Raw genomic sequence first — 22,223 nt, forward strand, 5'->3', positions numbered from 1 at the left:
AATGCCATGCCTTTATATGCATTCTTTCTACTGATTGTGTGTTCTCTCTTGATTAGGTGTGTTTTATGAACCCTGAACTTGTTGCTAGGTTGGAGAGGCTTAAGGACGAAGCTTTAGGTACATCACAAGTCAGCCCGCACCCTAGTGCATCAGATTCGAGTAGTGAAGAGACTGAGAGTGTCGACATGGCTGAAGCAAATGAGATGGTGCCGCAGCCCCTGAGCCACTTTTCAGCGCCTTCGCTGCCCACTCAACCATCATGCATTCGGTATGCCACCATAGCCACTGATTTCGAAATCAAGAGTGGTCAGATTCACTTGTTGCCGAGCTACCATGGGCTGAATGGGGAGGATCCGATTCACTTTTTGAAGGAGTTTTCCGGGGTTTGTGAAGCCGCACAATTGAGGGGCCTGAATGCCGATCAGTACCGTTTGAGGATGTTCCCTTTTGCGCTTAAGGACAAGGCAAAGAGGTGGTTGTATTCGCTGCCCAGTGGTTCCATTTCGACATGGGATGATCTTTCGAGCAAGTTTTTGAACAAGTTCTATTCCATTTCCAAGACTAATTCGATTCGGAAGGAGATCCTAGGATTTGTGCAGAAGGCGGACGAGCCATTCCATGAGACTTGGGACAGATTCAATGAGTTACTTACTAGCTGCCCACACCATAACCTATCTCCTTGGTATGTGATTTGCTGTTTTTATCAGGGATTATTGGAGAGAGACCAAGCTAAGGTGGATTCGGCATGTGGTGGTGCATTCATGTCCAAAACGGAGGATGAGGCTACAGAATTGTTTGAGTCGCTTTCTTTGAGTTCTCAACAATGGGATTCCAATCGTGCAAGAGGAGGACCAAAGAGAGGGTTGTATGAGGTAGCTGATGTGCCGAACACCATGGAGGGACAGATTTTGGAAATCAAGACTATGGTGCAGAAGTTATCTTTGGCTCAAGAGAAGATGATGAGTGTGCAAGGACAAGGGGGTGACATGGAACAAGTGAACCAGGTTGGGAGCTATCCTAGGGTGCCGTATGATCCATATTCCAACACTTACAACCCTGGATGGAAGAACAACCCGAATTTCAGGTGGAGCAACAACAATGGACAGCAAGCTAGTGGGAGCACCAACAAGCCGTATGTGCACCCTAATGCCGAGAGGTCTAGTTTGGAGGACAAGATTGCTCAGATTGCTCAAAGCACCACTTCCCTTGCCCAAAGCACCAATGCCTTCATGAACCGTACCGAGCAGCAGATGCAAGCCAATTCGAAGGCTATTGCACACTTGGAGAGTCAAATGGGTCAGATTGCCACTACTTTGGGTCAAAAAGAGAAGGGGAAATTGCCAAGTCAGCCCATCGTCAACCCGAAGAATGAAGAGCATGTAAATGCTATTTTGAGGACTACTCCAAGAAAAAGAGTTAGAGTGGTCAAGACTAAGGAGGTGAAGGAGGTGATTGAGATCATGGATAGTGAGGAAGAGGAGGATCCAGAAATGATAGAGGAGAAAGCTGATACACGTGTGATTCCCCTCATTCCGGACATCGACATCACCAAATTTCCAGCAACCATGAGGGAATTGAAGTCTATTGAGAAAAAGGTTGAGGAGCAGGGGCATAGTCACAACGTTCCTAGGGAGATTTGTGGTTATCTCTTTGCATCTTTTCCAAGCAAGAAGAAGGATCCAGGCTCGTTGGTCATACCATGCATCATAGGGGAGTATGAGATCGCCAATGCCTTAGTTGACAATGGCTCAGCTATCAATGTCATGCCGCTGGTTGTGTTCGAGAGGCTTGGATTTAAGGAGGCTGATTTGCAACCAATTGATGTGGACATTCGCTTCGCCAACTCTTCAGCCCAAAAAGCTTGTGGTATGCTTGTGGATGTTTTGGTTAAATGTCGTAAATTACTAATCCCCTCTGATTTCATAGTGCTAGATGTGCCGAGAATTCCGGGCGACGTTTCTATTATTCTTGGGAGACCATTTTTGTGCACCTCTAACATGGAGTACAAAGCATTGGAGAGTACCATGAAGATTCGGCACTACACCAAGCAAGAGGTGTATTTGCTCACTTCCGAGATGCCACAAAGCGAGGAGATCACTTTTTATGGAGAGGAGAAGTCAGAGATGGAGAGCTTCTTCAGTTCGTTCTTAGGGAGTGCCGAGAGTAGTAATGGCAAAAAGAGGAAGAGGAAAGGACGCAAGTAAAGGAGATGGCAATGTCAGGCTGAAGACAGAAAAACAAGCGCTTATTGGGAGGCAACCCAAGTTTTTGTTTCGAATAATGGAGGAGGAGTCATTGAGGACCAAGGAGGCCGCGCCTACCCTTGGAGTGTCCACGCTTGCATACGCAAGTAAACAGTTTCTTTATTTCGCTTCATAAGACAATCTTTCATTTTGGTGTGTTTATTTGGTTTTGGATATTTGCAATTTTCCGTTTCGCTTAATTTGATCATTCTTGCATTTATTTCATATACATTGAGGGCAATGTATCATTTAAGTGTGGGGGGAAGGACAATTGTCATTTGTTAGTGTTTTTAGGTTAGAACAAGTGTTTAGGGTGTTTTAAGTGTTTTTGGGTGTTTTTAGAAAAAAAATAAAATAAAATTTTCGTTTTTAGTTGTTTTAGGTGTTTTTAGGTTAGGAAAAAACTTTTTCTTTTGTTTTTAAACTTAGGGTGTCAAAACCCACATCAAAATGCATGTTTTCATTAGATCTCATTCACCTTAGTGATGGATGTGATTCTTTAGAAGTGTGCGACATTGTTTTAAAAACAAAAAGTTTTTAAGTCATTTTGGTTGTTTCAGGTCGTTTTGAGTCTCCAACTAATTGATTTGAGTGTGCATGATTGTTATGAGCATGTTTTAGTATTGTGTGTATATTTGGTGTTCTTTTCATTCTAATAGTGTTCCATAACATATCTTGCAATTCTATGTCATTTGGCCTTGTTGATATGAATTTAGGTTGTGATTAGCATTACTAATGATTATATGCATAATAGAGTAGACTTGCATGACCTAAGTGAGCTTTTGAGCCCTGTTCTTCAATTCTTGAGTGTTGCGCGCCACTCTGATTCTATCATTGTCATATAAGTCGTTGTTTTGATCTCATTGTCTTTCATTTGGTCATTTGCTTGGAATATGCATAATCTTGAATCAATGAGCTAGAACTCTTTTCTTGTGTACACAAAGCATGTCGTATTTGCATAACTCTTGAGAAATGAATTTAGGCCCTGTTTGTGTACCCCATAGCCTGAAAACCTACCCAATACATGTTTTATCCTTAGTTACCCATTTTGAGCCTTTTAAGCCGTTTTCTTTGTTACCCCATGCCAAACCCTAAGTTTGGGGGTGCTACACCCCTTTAACCCGTTTTACCCTTTTTATGGTATTGCAAGTTGTTTATATGTTGATTGAGGTGGAAAAGAAGTGAAAATGCATAGCTTATACAAAAATGTGTCATAAAAGTATGTATACCGTGCCCAAACAAAAGAAAAAGAAAAGAAATCAAAGAAAAGAGATGGGACGGTTTCAAAAGAAAAAAAATGAGCAAAAAGAGTTCAAAGTAAGCTATGAAGTGCAAAGAAGCAAAGTGTACCTCAGAATGTTCTATTAGTGCTTGCAATTCCATGAATTTAGCCCTTTGTGTTTCCATTTCATTTCAATACCCTATCCTAGCCTAAGCCTTCATTATAACCCTATTAAAGCCCTAGCTGATCTCAAGAGTGTGTATTCTATGGATTTAACCCTTTGTAACGACCCGACCCAAATTTCAAAAAAAAATTTTAATTTTATTCTGATGGCCATGTAGAGGTATAGTGGGAAATGAAATTGAGAGACCCAGTATTTTTTTTAGGATTCATTCTAAATGTTTTGAGATTTTATGTCGATTATTTTGGGAATTTATTTGAGAAATAAAAAGGGGTTTTGGGTTAATTTTTAATTTTCGTTTTAAATTGGGTTTGACCCCAAAGTTGACTTTTCTTGTTAGTAGACTTTTGATTTTGACTTTAGGCCCGTTGGGTAAGTCTCGAGTGTACGAATTCGTAGACACGAAGCACGTGCAAATCGGAGTTACGGTTTGAATTTTACGAACGTTCAAAGTGAGGGGCAATTTTGTAAATTTCATGAGTGGGTTTTAAAAGCCCAAAAAGGGTCCAGAAAATTCTGGATTTCTCTCCCCTCTCACGACTCACTCTCTCTCTCTCTCTCTGTTTTCTCTCCCCGACACCCCCCCCCCCCCGGGGACTCTCTCCTTCTGTCCGGCCTCCCTCCCTCGCTGCCCAGCCAGGAAGCGGCGACGGCACTGCCTCAGCCCCCCCTTCTCTCTCTCTTCCCCGTTCTCTCTCTCTCTCTCTCTCTCTCTCCCTCTCTCGCTCGCGACCTTCTCTGTGCGCGCGGCCTCACCACTGGGGGTAGTGGTCCGGCCATTTTCTCGGCGGCGCGGGACCACAGGCGTGATCCCTTGGAGCCGGCCGTCCATCCCCGAAGCCTCCCCGAGCTGGCCAGCTGTTCCCACACGCAGAAACCGCCGGAGAAGCCAGCAGGCACCGCCGGTCATTTTGTCGATTTCGACAGTTTCCGGCCACCGTTGGCTGTGATTCTTGAGGGGTTCTACTCCTCTAGGTATGAGCTTTCATTCCCCTTTGATTTAGTTGATCAATTTTGAGGATTTTGTAAAAATGAAAAATTGGGGTATAAACACCCATTTCGGGTTATCTTTGATTTCGGCCATGGGGATGGTTCTTGGTTAACTCTTGGGCAATTTCCACCTCTATGGACCTCTAATGGGTGATTAGAATCGACAATTTAATGGATTTTTGGGAATTTATTGACCTTGGGGTTATGAACCGCTACTTTAGGCGGCGTCGGCAGTGGTTCCGACCACCCAGCCATCAAATTCTTAATTTTTATGAAATTTAGGTTTATTTTCAGTTGGTTATTGAGTTTAGATGGGTTGTGGTGGCTAGGACGTGATAAAACCCCAATTTGGACTGTAATTTGGTTACTTTTCGATACCGAAGGACTCCTAGACGAACCCCGGCTAAGGTTTAGTGTGTATAAGGTTTATTTGAGTGATTCGAGCGGATTAAAAAGTTTGGGTGTTGTTGGATTAGAGCCGGGAAAGAACTAGAAGGCTTTTGAGTGTAGGGGATTTAAACGGAATTTTTATTATAACAGTGAGGAAATATAGATTTCAGCGGGACGTTTAGGTTCACACACTCACCTTATTTCTTTCGTTGGGCCGAGCCTAATTTCATATTTATATGCTTATATTATAGGCAATATCAATGAGGCTCAAAACAATCCGACGGAGGATCGACGTTGATTTCGCACTGTGAGTGGACCTCTTGTTTTTATAAATGATTTATGAATTTCATGATTATTATTCTAATTGTTATCCTGAGTTTATTTAGAGTGTTGCATGGTGGGTTGAACTTGATTTTCGAAGGAAATTTAATAAATTCTATAATTTAAATCCATATTCGTATCTTTAGACTTATTTGAGTTTCGATGTGTTTATCTAGTTGAGGAAATTCTCTTTGGTGGAGGGTGGTATAAATTGGATGTTTATTTATATATGCGCTTTGGAAACTTTGATTTGGGTTCTGGGGTGACGAATTAATTATAAATTTCTCACAAACATGTTCTAATGATTTTTGCTTAAGAGAGATGAAATTTTGAAATTTAAGAGGCATGTATACAGATAAATTAGTTTGGATAATGTTGTGATTTGAGATTATGTGAGGATACATGCCTGCCCGTACATCGATTCGCTCTGTACGGGAAGTGGCGAGCCTAGATTCCTGCCTGCTCGTGTATAGATTCGCTCTGCACGAGAAGTGGCGAGTATTCCTGCCTGCTCGTGTATAGATTCGCTCTGCACGAGAAGTGGCGAGTATTCCTGCCTGCTCGTGCATCGATTCGCTCTGCACGAGAAGTGGCGAGCATCCCGGCCTGCCCGTGCATCGATTCGCTCTGCACGGGAAGTGGCGAGCATACTTATCTGCCTGCCCGTGTATCGATTCGCTCTGCACGGGATGTGGCGAGCTTAATTATCCAAGAATATGACTAGCAGCTTTCCGAATACTTATATAATGTGATGTTTCATTTCATGGCCTGGAGATGGATAGCTTGCATTATTGACAAATGGAGGATTTTAGTAAATTACATTATTGTCTATTGTGGCGTGATAACATGCTTAATAATTTACCTTGCATATTTTATGGTAGTCCTTATCGAATCAATTGTGGTTACTTAAATGATGAAAAGGTTTATGTGGAATAATCGTTGTTTTTGTTTGTAAAGGAGTTCCAACAGGGTTTTGAAACTGGGGGATTTCAAAGAGCGACGTGAGGTCTTAGAGTTTAAATTGACTTTTCAGGATTTGTAAAAAGATAAATGACCATTACTTTCCGTACTTATAAATTGTCCACTCACTGAGATTATCTCACGTTTTTCTCATAATTTTTGTTTTAAATTTTTCCCCAGGTAGGAGCGGTCGAGCCAAGAGGAACGTCGAGGCATCTTGAAAACGTTGAGGACCCCGTAGGCTAGAGTCCCTTACATTTGCACTTATATAAAATCTAGAAAGGCTCTGATAACCTAAAAGAATTTGTTGTACGTTATGTCACTTTATATTTGGACGGATCAGAGACCCCCTTTTTGGTTGTGGTAGAGGTGGCTGAAAGGAATAGAAGTGCTTTTTAACAGGTTTTGAAATTTCTGGGTCAGTCCATTTTCAGGGGAGGTTCTGCCGAATTTTCGGTAGGATTTTCCTTGATTTTGGATTCCCGCAGGACCTTTCTGGGTTTTCAGGGTGGAATCCGAGGGCGGTCCTGTCACCCTTTGCGTTTCCTTTTCATTTCAATACCCTATCCTAGCCTAAGCCTTCATTATAACCCTATTAAAAGCCCTAGCTGATCTCAAGAGGTGTGTATTATACTTATGTGGAGTCTATTTGAGAAGGGAGCCTATGGTTATTAATTCTATTTCAAGCATTTGGATTCCTTTCATGAGATCAGTATTTCTTTCTAAAATGTGCATTTATTTCATGTACATATGTGAGCTAATTGTTTTTGTTACATATTTCCTCTCACATATACTTTTGAGTGCACATATCAACCCAATTCTTGAGTGTTTATCATTGAGAGTATGCCATAATGAGGATTGGAGTTGAATTTATTATGTATGTATTTATTTAGTCTTGTTTGTCTAATACTTAGATTTGTGTCAAGGACGGCCTATATGACAATAAAGGAGCGAGGTATGTTATTTGAAATGTTATTAGAATTCGGAGAATACAATTTATATGCCTTGCTTTCCTATGTGATTAATGGTTGTGCTCATGAATTCAGTTGTTGGGATGTTGGAGTCAGTCTTGAGTCTTTTCTTTCCTTTATTTGCTCGAGGACTAGCAAAATCTAAGTTTGGGGGTGTGATGAGTGTGCATTTTGCATCACTTTATGATACTAATTCCTTAACCTAGAGTGTTAGAACTCGATATTTTGTGTTTCTTGTCTTGTTTTTGTGTTTTCAGGTCAAATGAAGCAGAAATGAGAAAAAGAAGCAAATGGAGCCATTTTGGGACATTTCCTGGTCAAACCAGGAAAACGAGTGAAATCCTGGTCAAACCAGAAAAAGTGCAGAAATCCTAATCGAATGAGGATTCCTAGTCACACTAGGAAACATCAAGTCCAGAACCATCATTGCGGAGCCAGAAATGTGAAATCCTGATTCGAACAGGAAATCCTGGTTGAATTAGGAAACCTAACCCAACTAGGGAAAGGAGTCCTAATGACACTAGGAGACCCCAGGGGCAATATGGTCATTACAAGAAGTCGAAATGGATAAGGAATCTCTCATTTTCAAGGAATCCTAGTTGCACCAGGAAATGTTGGTCAAAGTCAACTTTACAAAGTCAAGGTTCCAAAAGCTTCTAGAAGGTGGTGGACATCCATGGAAATGAATGGAGGGAAGAAATGAATTTGAATACAAATGGAAATGAGGGGCAAAATGGGAAGTCAAAAGTCAAAGGCCCATGGGCCTAAGGGATGCCGAACCAAGATGGGCCATGTATGCACATGCATGGGCCCAAACCCTAGCAGCCCAAAGTCCATGCGTAAGGAGCAAGATGGCAGCCCATGCATGCGCATGCATGCCATGCAAACCCTAGCAGCCAAGGAGCCCATGCGCAAGCCCAAGATGCAAGCCCAAGGTGGAAGCCCATGGAGTGAAACCCTAGCCCATCTTATGCAAGCCACTTCAGCCCAACACATACGAGCCCAATGCACATCAAGGTCCAAGACCTGCAGCCCATGCGCAAGGGAGGGAGGCCTAGCTGACTTGCATGCGCCACTTAAGCCCAAGAGGACAAGCTCTTGCCGCAAGCCCATAGCTAGAAACCCTAGTTGATGCCGCAAGCCACAAGGAGAAGAAACCCTAGCAGCCGCATGTCACCTCTTCCTTGCCTCTCAAGGATTGCACCTCTATATATACCCTCTTAATTCAGAACCCTAGGGACCTCACTTCTCACTTCCTACACTCCAGCCGAAATCTCTTAAGTCTCTAGTTTTATTTTTCTGTTCTAGGTTTTTAGTTTCAGCTTTTATTTTATTATTGTGAGGATTAACCGAAGGGTGAAAGAGAGAGAAGAGTGGCGTGGCTGCAAGGAAGAGCAACCCTAAGCCGCAAGCCCTAGCTCACCATAGCCGTGAGCCAATTGCTTGTGCAGGTGCCTCTCTCCCTTGTCTTGCCGCAGCCCCTCTTGTTGTTTTCCTTCACTTTTTGTTCTAGTTCTCTAGTTTATTATTTGGATATTGGTTTCTGAATTTATTTTATGCCTCTAAATTTATTTAAATTAAGTTTCTGAATTCCATTAGTTTATCTCTTTGATTTCATTTAATTCATGTTGCTGAGTTCAATTCGTTTATGCATTTAATTTCGTTAACTTTGCGTCAAGGAGTAAAATTTCATTTTTTTAGGGGTATGGAAATTTTAACACCATACCAAAAAAATTTCGAAATATTTCGCCGAAATTTTCCGAAATCCTCGAAATTTCGGCGAAATTTTCGATGTAGTGTTCAACAAAACCAAAACCAGATCTATATGGGTGGGAGTCGCGGGGTGGGAGGCGTGGGTTTTGGGCGCGAACGGTGGTTCTGTGTGAGGTGGGGGAGGAGGCGAGCGAGCGGCGCGAGGCTGGCTGAGGGAGGAGGGATGAGGCGAGCAGCGCTAGGTTGGCTGGGGAAGGAGGGAGGAGGCCAGCAATGGATTTTGGTCGCGGGAGGTGGGCGCAGATCTAGTGGCTGGGGAAGGAGGGAGGAGGAAGGAGAAGAGAGAGAAGACTACTGGAGGAAGAAGAGGAAAATGAAAGAAAAAAAAGAGGAAGTCACGGCCCACGAGGGAAGAAGAGGAAAAGGAAAGAAAAAAAAAGAAGAGAAAATAAAGGAAAAGGAAAAAAAAGAAAAGGAAAGAAAAAAAAAAGAAGAGAAAAGAAAAAAAAGAAGAGGAAAGAAAAAAAAAAAGAGAAAAGGAAAAAAAAAAAAGGGAAAAAAAAAAGAAGAGAAAAAAGGAAAGAATTTTTTTTATTTTTTTTTTTTTAAGGTAGATTGAGATTTGGAGTTTTTAGACAATTGGAAAGAAAAAAAAAAGTTTTGGATTTTATTTGGGATTTGATCTGGTCATTTTGGTGTTTCGTTTAGTTGTAAACATAAATTATGAAAAAGAAATTTATCCCATTATCATGAAGTTTCATTTCCTTAATGTTTGGTTTTCTAATTTTGATAATTTGTAAAATTGAAATTTTAGATAAACCGTTGTCGTCGCTGCTGCCATCGGATTGCTTCTATTTTAACCCAATTCGGCTTAATTTAACTATCAAAGATCATTTCCAAGTCCCTTTGAGTAAACTTGTTACTTTCTGTTGCCATATTGGTGATTTATTCGTGTAATTTTATTATGTAATTATTAATTAGTGAAGTATTTTTTTAACAGTCTTGTCTCTGGCGCGCATTATATTTATCATATATCACATGAAATCTACTATATTATTTGATTTCTTCAATGTTTTTTATCAATGTAGTAGATAATATGTTAAATAAACATACAGTCAAGTTTCATTCAAAATTTCCATATTTTAATAGCAATTTTTGTCATTTTTGTCTAATTTTATCGAAATCAAAATTTTAATCGAAATTTCCACGAAAATTTTCGTCGAAATTTCCATCGAAAATTTCCTCGAAACCGAAATTTTACTCCTTGCTTTGCGTTTCTGATTTTATTATTAAGCATGAATTGGGATTTCATTATTGTTGGTTGCTGTTTTTATTTATTTAATTTAAGTATGTAGGTTAATTATTCTATCTTGCATGTTAGTCGTAGGTCGATTAATGGATTTGCATGCTTTAACAAATCGTTTATCCGTCTCTTGGTCTGTTAGTTTGATGTTTGCACGTATTAAATTTCCACTATCTATTAGAACCCGTCACTAGTTGTTTGCATCATTTGACTGGCCACCTTAGGGTAATTGCATCTAATTTATTTGTTAGGTTTAGCTGTGAAATAGTCAAAGACACTAAACCACAAGTAACAAGGGAATAAGGGATTATTCTTGGTAGTGGGGTTGGGCGACCTCTATAAGGAAATAGTCAAAACTTATATGTTGTGCATGTTTGACGTTCTCATAAAACTTAATGACTCCTGCATGGGTAACAGCTGCCTTAGCTTGAACTAGGGAACATGTAGGTTAACTGGCTAAGGAAGGCCCAAGAAGCTCTTAGTTTAAGCATTAGGAGAACAATTGCGAGAAAGTAACTAGCCAAACCTTTTTAGCAGTTAAACTTTAATATGTTGTGTTTAAATTAACTGTCATTAGCCTTGGATGGTTATTGCATGCTTATCTGATTTGAAACCGAAAACTTAACATTGCAAGATAGAATAAAGGGTGTGTGCGTGTGGTGATGTGTGCGTGTGTTCCATCTTTCCAAAACCCCCCATTTAGTTATTCTAGTGATTAATTGAATTGATTTGTTGTGTATTAACCATTCCCTGTGGGATCGACCTCGTGCTTGTACGCTTTGCTACTGATGCGATTCGTGCACTTGCGAGTAACTTAGAATGAGATAATTGTTTATTTTATTCTAAGAAAACACATTCAACATTCATCCTAGCCCTAGCCCAATATTTAACTATGCATAATTAAATCCACAAGTAAACGATGCATAATTAAAACCATGGAAATAAAAATAAAAGTGAGAGAGATCAAGCCGGGGCAGCAAGGTGGAGGTGCGGCTGCAATGGTGGTGTGCAATGGTGCTGCTCGGCCTTGGGCTCCACGGCAAGGAGGCTGAGGTGCTCAGCAAGGTGGCAGCAAGGTGGTGATGGCGTGGCTGCTGGAAGTGGCTGCTACTCGGCGGCTTCACTTGGTCTGCCTTCTTCAGTTCAGCACAAAATAAAAGAAAACACAATAGAATGTGGCTGCTAGGGTTCGGCCACCAAAAGAAAAGAAGGAAAAATAAATAAAAGGGAGATGGTGGCTGCGGCACAAGAAAAACATGAGAGAGGGTGGCTGCTAGGGTTTGCGGCAAGAGGAAAAGAGAGGGGCTGCTAGGGCTGCGAAAATTAAAAGAAGATAGAACCCAACTTCAGAACCGAACCCCTTTTCTGATTTTTAAAGATATATTTATAGAGGGGAGTGGGGCTGCATTTTCTATTCCTCTCCAATGTGGGATTGATGTAACTTGACCTAATGGACCAAGGTCATACTCACTTAAGCCCAATGCACATACAACAGCCCTTTGCGCAAGTCACTTGAGTCCATTTCCTTCAGCCCATGCGCCAACCCCTAGGGTTTTACTTAAGCCCATGCCGCACCCTCCTTAGGGTTTCACGCCTGGCCCAAGCCCAATCCCTTGGCTGAAATTCATCTCATCCATTTGTGCTTTGGCTCAATGTCTTCCAGAAGCTTCTAGAACCTTTGACTTGTTGACTTTGACTTTTGACCACTTCTCCTTGTCCACCTAGGAATCCTTGTTGACTTAGGATTTCTATCTCATTTGGAATTTCACAATTACCATTTTGCCCCTCATGATTCCTATCTTCATTAGGACTCCATTTCCTACTTGGATTAGGTTTCCTAGTTGAAACAGGATTTCCTGCTTCAACTAGGATTTCTCATTTCTGGCTTCTGATCATCATGATTCCTTCTTATTCAAGCTTGATCTTTCCTTGTGAGACAAGGAATCCTAGTTTGACTGGGATTCGGCATTTCCTGGTGTGACCAGGATTTCTCCACTTTTCCTTGTTTGACTAGGAAACGTCTAAAAAATGGCTCTTTCGGCTCCTTTTCTCTTCTTTGCTCATTTTATCCTATAAAAACAAAAACAAACTAACAACACACAAAATATCGAGTTCTTGCACTCTGAGTTAGGGAGTTAGTATCATAAAATAGTGTAAAATGAGCACTCAACACCTTTACATGTTTTATCCTTAGTTACACATTTTTGAGCCTTTTAAGCCGTTTTCTTTGTTACCCCATACCAAACCCTAAGTTTGGGGGTGTTACACCCCTTTTACCCGGTTTACCCTTTTTATGGTATTGCAAGTTGTTTATATGTTGATTGAGGTGGAAAAGAAGTGAAAATGCATAGCTTATACAAAAATGTGTCAGAAAAGTATGTATGTCGTGCCCAAAGAAAAGAAAAAGAAAAGAGATCAAAGAAAAGAGATGGGACGGTTTCAAAAGAAAAAGTGAGCAAAAAGAGTTCAAATTGAGCTATAAAGTGCAAAGAAGCAAAGTTTACCTCAAAATGTTCTATTGATGCTTGCAATTCCATGAATTTAGCCCTTTGTGTTTCCTTTTCATTAAATACCCTATCCTAGCCTAAGCCTTCATTATAACCCTATTAAAAGTCCTAGCTGATCTTAAGAGGTGTGTATTATACTTATGTGGAGTCTATCTAAGAAGGGAGCCTATGGTCATTTATTCTATTTCAAGCATTTGGATTCCTTTCATGAGATCAGTATTCTTTCTAAAATGTGCATTTATTTCATGTACATATGTGAGCTAATTGTTTTTGTTACATATTTCCTCTCACATATACTTTTGAGTGCACATATCAACCCAATTCCTGAGTGTTTATCATAGTGAGGATTGGAGTTGAATTTATTATGTATGTATTGATTTAGTCTTGTTTGTCTAAAACTTGGATTTGTGTCAAGGATGGCCTATATGACAATAGAGGAGCGAGGTATGTTATTTGAAATGTTATTAGAATTTGGAGAATACAATTTATATGCCTTGCATTCCTATGTGATTAATGGTTGCGCGCATGAATTCAGTTGTTGGAATGTTGGAGTCAGTCTTGAGTCTTTTCTTTCCTTTATTTGCTCGAGGACTAGCAAAATCTAAGTTTGGGGGTGTGATGAGTGTGCATTTTGCATCACTTTATGATACTAATTCCTTAACCTAGAGTGTTAGAACTCGATATTTTGTGTTTCTTGTCTTGTTTTTGTGTTTTCGGGTCAAATGAAGCAGAAATGAAAAAAAGAAGCAAATGGAGCCATTTTGGGACATTTCCTGGTCAAACCAGGAAAACGAGTGAAATCCTGGTCAAACCAGGAAAAGTGCAGAAATCCTAGTCGAATGAGGATTCCTAGTCACACTAGGAAACATCAAGTTCAGAACCATCATTGCAGAGCCAGAAATGTGAAATCCTGATTTGAACAGGAAATCCTGGTTGAACTAGGAAACCTAAGCCAACTAGAGAAAGGAGTCCTAATGACACTAGGAGACCCCAGGGGCAATATGGTCATTACCAGAAGTCGAAATGGATAAAGAATCTCTCATTTTCAAGGAATCTCTCATTTTCAAGGAATCCTAGTTGCACCAGGAAATGTTAGTCAAAGTCAAATCTACAAAGTCAAGGTTCCAGAAGGTTCTAGAAGGTGGTGGACATCCATGGAAATGAATGGAGGGAAGAAATGAATTTGAATTCAAATGGTAATGAGGGGCAAAATGGGAAGTCAAAAGTCAAGGGCCCATGGGCCTAAGGGATGCCGAACTAAGATGGGCCATGCATGCACATGCATGGGCCCAAACCCTAGCAGCCCAAAGTCCATGCGTAAGGAGCAAGATGGCAGCCCATGCATGCGCATGCATGCCATGCAAACCCTAGCAGCCAAGGAGTCCCATGCGCAAGCCCAAGATGCAAGCCCAAGGTGGAAGCCCATGGAGTGAAACCCTAGCCCATCTTGTGTAAGCCACTTCAGCCCAACACATGCGAGCCCAATGCACATCAAGGTCCAAGACCAGCAGCCCATGCGCAAGGGAGGGAGGCCTAGCTGACTTGCATGCGCCTGTTGATGTGTTTTCTTAGAACAAAATAAGCAATTATCTCATTCTAAGTTTACTCGCAAGTGCACGAATCGCATCAGTTGCAAAGCGTACAAGCACGAGGTCGATCCCACAGGGAATGGTTAATATACAACAAATCAGTGCAAATAATCACTAGAATAACTAAATGGGGGGTTTTGAAAGATGGAAACACACGCACACATCACCACACGCACACACACTTTATTCTATCTTGCAATGTTAAGTTTTCAGTTTCAAATCAGATAAGCATGCAATAACCATCCAAGGCTAATGACAGTTAATTTGAACACAACATATTAAAGTTTGACAGCTAAAAAGGTTTGGCTAGTTACTTTCTCGCCATTGTTCTCCTAATGCATAAACTAAGAGCTTCTTGGGCCTTCCTTAGCTAGTTAACCTACATGTTCCCTAGTTCAAGCTAAGGCAGCTGTTACCCATGCAGGAGTCATTAAGTTTTATGAGAACGTCAAACATGCACAACATATAAGCTTTGACTATTTCCTTATAGAGGTCGCCCAACCCCACTACCAAGAATAATCCCTTATTCCCTTGTTACTTGTGGTTTAGTGTCTTTGACTATTTCACAGCTAAACCTAACAGATAAACTAGATGCAATTACCCTAAGGTGGCCAGTCAAAGGATGCAAACAACTAGTGACGGGGGTTTTAATAGATAGTGGAAATTTAATGTGATACCCGGAAAAATTTGGAGCGAATTTTTTTTCGCGGTATTACTTGACCATGGTTGGCTTGTAGGTCGAACCACCACTTCTATTTCAGTTGTAAACATGACTCGTAGTACTTTTGCTTATGGTTGGAACTACCCTTGTCCTTGTTGTTGTTACTTTTTCTTATAAATTTTATTTTGTTGCTCGTGCCTTGCGAGAGAGACAAGGATTAACGGTAGTGACCTTGGGAGGGATAATGTAGTAATTTCACACTCGAACTCTTAGACCCGAACTTGAGGGTGTGACACGTGGCAAGAGGGGCCGGCTTCCCATTTCTTAGGAATCCCATTTAATTTTTCCTTAAACCCAATTATTTGTTTTGGACCCTAGTGAGTAACTACAAACCCACAAATAAATGTCCAACTACTTGGAGTCTTAACCAAGCCCAACTACCTAGTATTGGTCTTAAACTAAGCCTAAGGATTTTTCCTTGGAACCCAGCCCACGTTGGATAGGATCACCTGGAGGCTTGTTTTTATTCCTAATTATTTCAGAACCCCAACCAAGGCAAGCACAAAGCCCATGACACTCTATTAAAAGCCTAAGTTCAGACTTCACCACCCACACACGCTACAGACCCCTCGTCTTCCACTCTCTCTCTTTGTGTTTCAAGCTCTGGAGTTTTCTCTCCAGCCAAACACATCTGAACCAGAGGAGAAAGCCACAGAGAATTGAAGAACAAAGGTCCTTCCAGACCCTAGCCACCGAAGTCCCAAAGCTCTAGACTCACACCAGAAAAATAAAATAAAAGACCCAAGCTTTGTTAGCCATGGTGTAGAGTCCGAAAGTTACAGTGACCTCTTAACCCCTCCTCTACTTTCTCAACGTCCAACCAGCGAGCAATCTTCCTAGAAGAAGTCTGAGTGGTGAGAACTACACTCAAACCAGGTAATGCAACCAAACCCGAGCCTCCTACCTTCAAGCCTTTGGTTTTCACAATCAGGTTGCACCATTCTTGTTACTGACCCTTTTTCTCTTACAAAACCTGTTTGCATGTTGAGTTTGAGCAGAAAGAGTTCAAGCCCTGGTAAGACTCGAGATCAAGACCTCCCTTTCCTTTAATTTCCATTCTAGCCAACGTGATTCAACCTTGTTGTGACTGGTTTGTGACATGCAAGGCCACCTTTGAAGTTTCGGGAAAGAAAGGACCGAACCCTCTCCTTGTTTTCAGATTTGAAGGACTGATCCACACCCTAGTTAAAAATCTTTGAGAAATCCCAGAGGAGAAGATTTTTGGAGCTTGCATGTGGACAGATCTTTGATTGTCTCACAAAACGAGCTGTGCTTGGGGTAAGGAGTTCTAAACTTATTTGTGAACCTTGTGAATCTATCTTGGTGTTGCTTTGGGCGTGTTGGTCTGCTTGGTTTGGCAAAAGAGTCAAGAGTTTTGAGTTTTCTGTCAAAAGCCCCGTTTTTCTGGTTTTCGTAATCCCTGACCCCGAGTTACTATTTTTAAAAACTGTACCGTTTGACAAAGTATCTCGACCTGATTTTTGGTATGCATAAACTAGACATCCTAACGGTCATTTAGAGACCAAGAACACCTCAATCGGACCTCTGACGAATTAGTTATGAATTTTCTAAGCTGACTCTGATTTTCTGAAACCTGACAGTAACGTTTTCCTTTTTACTTGTCTAAGTTTTGAGTCTCCCTTGTGTTCTAGTGGTTTCAACCTAAAATGAGGTTGATGGGATGATGTTATACCTGTTTTGATTGGTTTACTTACATTGGATCTTGCGGTTTGAGGTTTTGAGACATTAGTCAATCCACCTTGAATTTGGAGGATGAGCATTGCTCCCAAATCATAGGCTGGATTGATTGGCGAAACTGTATTGATCCAGAACTCCAAACTACTTGATAATTTTTGTGAGTGACCCTCTGCATGTCTAAAATCATCTCACCAAATTTCAAAACTTTTGGACTGTTACTTATTTTTTTAAAAATCCGGGACTACACCTTGTTCCAGTGATCCTACTTGCTGGCAGTCAGCTACCTTCAAATCCTTTCCTTTTAAAACTCATCCATTTGACCACCTGAGTTACTTACATCATTATAAATCTGTTTTAAAGACCACCTAGCATCCATTTAAATGTTTTCACTCTTTGGATTATTTATTTGGTGTCCGGGACAATCCTAGCTTGCCCAACAAGTGCGTTACCTCGGTAAAACCCCATCCTTGAACTTGGTTGTGACCTGGTGTGTTTTGTGTACTGTTGCAGGAGCCTTGTTAGTTTCTTGAGAGCTTTGAAGTTGGGGGCAGCTACTAGAGAAGGTAGGGGGGGCTTGCCCAAGTTAATTTTCTAGAAACTAACAATTGGAGAGTCTTGCTTGTGCTTGTGCATGATTGGTTTTGTGTGTACATTGTAATTGTGATATTTGCATCCATGGTGGTTAATTGTTGTGAAATCTGGAACCTACAGGCTTAGTACTTGCTTATTTGCTAATTACAAATTCTAGTTAAACTATAGGATTCATAAATGGTTAGATTAAAGGCCTAAACGCCTAAGGAAAATTATGTGCTATTTGATGATTAAAAGAAATATGTCAAATTATCGGATTAGAGTCACTCTAAAAATTAAAGGTGATTTATCCTTATTTGCTCTGCAACCCGCCAGCTTGATTAATGAATTATTCCTCATAATTTAACCAAATTAAAAATGGTAACGAGGCTTATAAATTCCCTTTGAACTACTTGTGTGACTTATATTTCAGTATGTGAAAAACCTTGTATCATTTCTATGATTAATGGCTATTGCTGAGAACCCTTAACTATGTAATGGTTTTGGATTGATAATGTTGTTATACGTTGAACACTGAAATTGATATTGAGCATGTGCATTCCTCCATGGACTTGATTTTGGCATAGGTTGATGCTAGTGGATTATGCGTTCATGCATCATAATTATTCTCATTGAGTATTTGTGAAACTAATGAGAATTCAGTGTTTGGACACCTAGTCTTAGAACGAGGGGTTGCGTGAGCGACCTTGGGTTTCGATCCCCTAAACCACAGTGGAAAACCCAGTGAGCAGTCGGCCCCCTGGTCAGCTCCCCAGGTTCGGTCAGAACGTACTGGGATAGTACGGACCGCGTGGATACATTTGATTTGGTAGTATACTGGGTTTGCGACCGTGGAGGTACCACGGGTCGTGAGGGCCGTTCTTATCACTAATTTGCGGCAGGAGGGTAGGCCGGGTAGTGATGGTACTGCGGTACAGGCTATGGTGGTCCACTGTTATTTAGCAGGTAATGATATGTGCTTCTGCGGATTGGCAAAGGTACGCGTGCATAAGATATTTGTTGCATGCATCTCTGACATTTTTGCCATGTAAGTACAAAGTGACATGTCTTACATGATGAACATGATATAGCTTGTCATCTGGTAATTTATTACGCTTTTGTATGAATTGTGATTTATGGTGTGGAGCCCTGTTTGGGGTATGGTTGTCCTTAAACGACTTGCTTGTTAAGTAAGATAAAACTTGAGATTGTGTGGACACATTTTTGAGTCGGGTGAGCCGAGCAAAGGATCCGGTGGTTTGGTGATGCTCACCCCTACATAGATTTTTGCAGGTTTGACGTTATGGTGATACTAGTGGAGATATCTGACGACGAGACACCGCCTACTTCGACGACAATTGGGTATTCGAGTTCTAGCAGTTCCCTCATGAGCGAGTGAGTACCGGACCAGTGTCATAGACTCTTGCACTTACCCTTCATTTGTCTTTGGCTCATTAGTGTTACAAATGTTTGACTTACTCGGGGTTTATCTATTGCAAGACTATTCTCGGGGGTGTGTCGGGTTAACCCCGGATTACTTGACTTGTAATTTGGCTCTCTGACCTAGGTCGACCAAGTTACTTAGATCCCGAATCTTACCTAAATTAATTGATAATAATTAACTCGGGCCTAATATTAATAAATGAATTAGAAACACACCTTCCGACGAGCTCCCTATTTAGTGGACGCTCCGCTAGTTAACTCTGCCTACCTATTTTGTACATGGGTAGAACGGTAAACTCAAGGCTTGTGCTTCTCAGTTAATGTGAGTTTGAGCCGTCGGGGGTGACGGTCAAATTCATGTTAATTGAGGGGTACGCCGGCTGCCACGAGCTCAATTTCCCCAGGCCCGGAATTGGGGCGTGACATTTAATATGCGCAAACATCAAACTAACAGACCAAGAGACGGATAAACGATTTGTTAAAGCATACGAATCCATTAATCGACCTACAACTAACATGCAAGATAGAATAACTAACCTACATAATTATATAAAACAAATAAAAACAGAAACTAACAAATAAACAAAGTCCCAATTCATGCTTGCAAAAGGAAATCAGAAACGTAAACTAAACAAACTTAGAGACATAAACTAAACAACTAATTTAAAGTGCATAAATTAAATGAAATCAGAAACGTAAAGTACACAAGATTAAATGCATACACGAATTAAAATCAGCAACATAAAGTAATTGAAACCAAAAGACAAATTAAATAAATTCAGAAACTTAATTTAATAAATTCAGTAGCATAAACCAATAATTAAAATAGAAACTAGAAGGAAAAGAAAGCAAAAATCAGAGGTGCAAACAAATGGGGGCTGCGGCAAGGAGAGAGGAAGGAGGCACCTAGCAAGCAGGAGGAACTCACGGCAAGGTGAGCTAGGGCTTGCGGCAACAGGTGGTCCTTCCCTCTCACTTGTCACGCCACCCTCTCTCTAAGTCTCTCTCTGAATTCGGCTCACCTTACAAGAGAAATAAAAGTTGAAACTAAAACCCTAAAACAGAAAAATAAAACTAGGAGAGGAGAGGGGAATTTTCGGCTGGAGTGTAGGTGAAAAAGTGATCTCCCAAAAGTCTGAATGAGAGGGACTTATATAGAGGAGCCTTCCTTGAGAGGCAAGGAAGAGGAACTTGCGGCTGCTAGGGTTTGCATCTCCTAGTTCCTTGCGGCTTCAGCTAGGGCTAGCTGACTAGGCCTTGCGTGTTGGGCTGCTCCCCCTTGGGCTTCAGTGGCTCACGCCTAGCCTAGCTAGGGTCCCTCCTTGGCGCATGGGCTGGTAGTCTTGGGCTTTGGGCTTGCATGTTGGGCTTCCATGTTGGGCTTCAGTTGCTTGCACAAGATGGGCTAGGGTTTCACTCCATGGGCTTCCATCTTGGGCTTGTCACCTTGGGCTTGCGCATGGCCCCTTGTCTTGCTAGGGTTTGCATGGCATGCATGCGCATGCATGGCTGCCATCTACCTCCTTGCGTGTGGCTTTTGGGCTGCTAGGGTTTGGGCCCATGCATGTGCATGCATGGCCCAACTTGGTTCGGCATCCCTAGGGCCCATGGGCCTTCCACTTTTGACTTCCCATTTTGCCCCTCATTTCCATTTGAATTCAAATTCATTTCTTTCCTCCATTCATTTCCATGGATGTCCACCACCTTCTGGAAGCTTCTGGAACCTTGAAAAACATTTCCTGGTGCAACTAGGATTCCTTGAAAATGAGAGATTCCTTATCCATTTCGACTTCTCGTAATGACCATATTGCCCCTGGGGTCTCCTAGTGTCACTAGGACTCCTTTCCCTAGTTGGGTTAGGTTTCCTAGTTCGACCATGATTTCCTGTTCGAATCAGGATTTCACATTTCTGGCTCCGCAATGATGGTTATGGACTTGATGTTTCCTAGTGTGACTAGGAATCCTCATTTGACTAGGATTTCTGCACTTTTCCTGGTTTGACCAGGATTTCACTTGTTTTCCTGGTTTGACCAGGAAATGTCCCAAAATGGCTCCATTTGCTTCTTTTTCTCATTTCTGCTTCATTTGACCTGAAAACACAAAAACAAGACAAAAAACACAAAATAGCGAGTTCTAACACTCTAGGTTAAGGAATTAGTATCATAAAGTGATGCAAAATGCACACTCATCAGCGCCACTTAAGCCCAAAGGACCAAGCCCTTGCCGCAAGCCCACAAGCTCTAACCTTAGCTGATGCCGCAAGCTACAAGGAGAAGAAACCCTAGCAGCCGCATGTTTTCTCTTCCTTGCCTCTCAAGGATTGCACCTCTATATATATCCCCTTAATTCAGAACCCTGGGGACCAGACTTCACACTTTTTGCACCAGCCGAATTCTCCTTGCCTCCTAGTTTATTTTTCTGTTCTAGGTTTTATTTTTCAGTTTTTTTAGTTTTGTTCTTGTGAGGGCTAGCCGAAAGTTGAGAAAGAGATAGGAGTGGCGTGGCTGCAAGGAAGAGCATCCCTAAGCCGCAAGCCCTAGCTCACCATAGCCGTGAGCCAATTGCTTGTGCAAGGTGCCTTCTCTTCCTTGTCTTGCCGCAGCCCCTCCCACCTGTTTTCCTTGATTTTTCTCCTAGTTTTCTATTTTCTTGTTGGATTATGTTACTGAATTTATTTAATTTATGATTCTGATTTTCTTTTGTGCATGGTTCTGATTTTGTTTAGTTTATGCAATTTAATTTAGTTGTTTAGTTTATGCCTTTAGTTTTGTGTACTTTGTGTTTCTGATTTTATTGTTAAGCATGAATTGGAATTTCATTATTTATTGTTGCTGTTTTTATTTATTTAATATAAGTATGTAGGTCAGTTATTCTATCTTGCATGTTAGTCGTAGGTCGATTAATGGATTTGCATGTTCTAACAAATCGTTTATCCGTCTCTTGGTCTGTTAGTTTGATGTTTGCATGTATTAAATTTCCACTATCTATTAGAACCCGTCACTTGTTGTTTGCATCCTTTGACTGGCCACCTTAGGGTAATTGCATCTAGTTTATTTGTTAGGTTTAGCTGTGAAATAGTCAAAGACACTAAACCACAAGTAACAAGGGAATAAGGGATTATTCTTGGTAGTGGGGTTGGGCGACCTCTATAAGGAAATAGTCAAAGCTTATATGTTTTGCATGTTTGACGTTCTCATAAAACTCAATGACTCCTGCATGGGTAACAGCTGCCTTAGCTTGAACTAGGGAACATGTAGGTTAACTGGCTAAGGAAGGCCCAAAAAGCTCTTAGTTTATGCATTAGGAGAACAATTGCGAGAAAGTAACTAGCCAAACCTTTTTAGCAGTCAAACTTTAATATGTTGTGTTCAAATTAACTGTCATTAGCCTTGGATGGTTAT

This window comes from Dryas octopetala, chromosome 1, assembly GCF_963921425.1.
Source record: "Dryas octopetala chromosome 1, drDryOcto1.1, whole genome shotgun sequence".
Lineage (NCBI taxonomy): Eukaryota > Viridiplantae > Streptophyta > Magnoliopsida > Rosales > Rosaceae > Dryas > Dryas octopetala.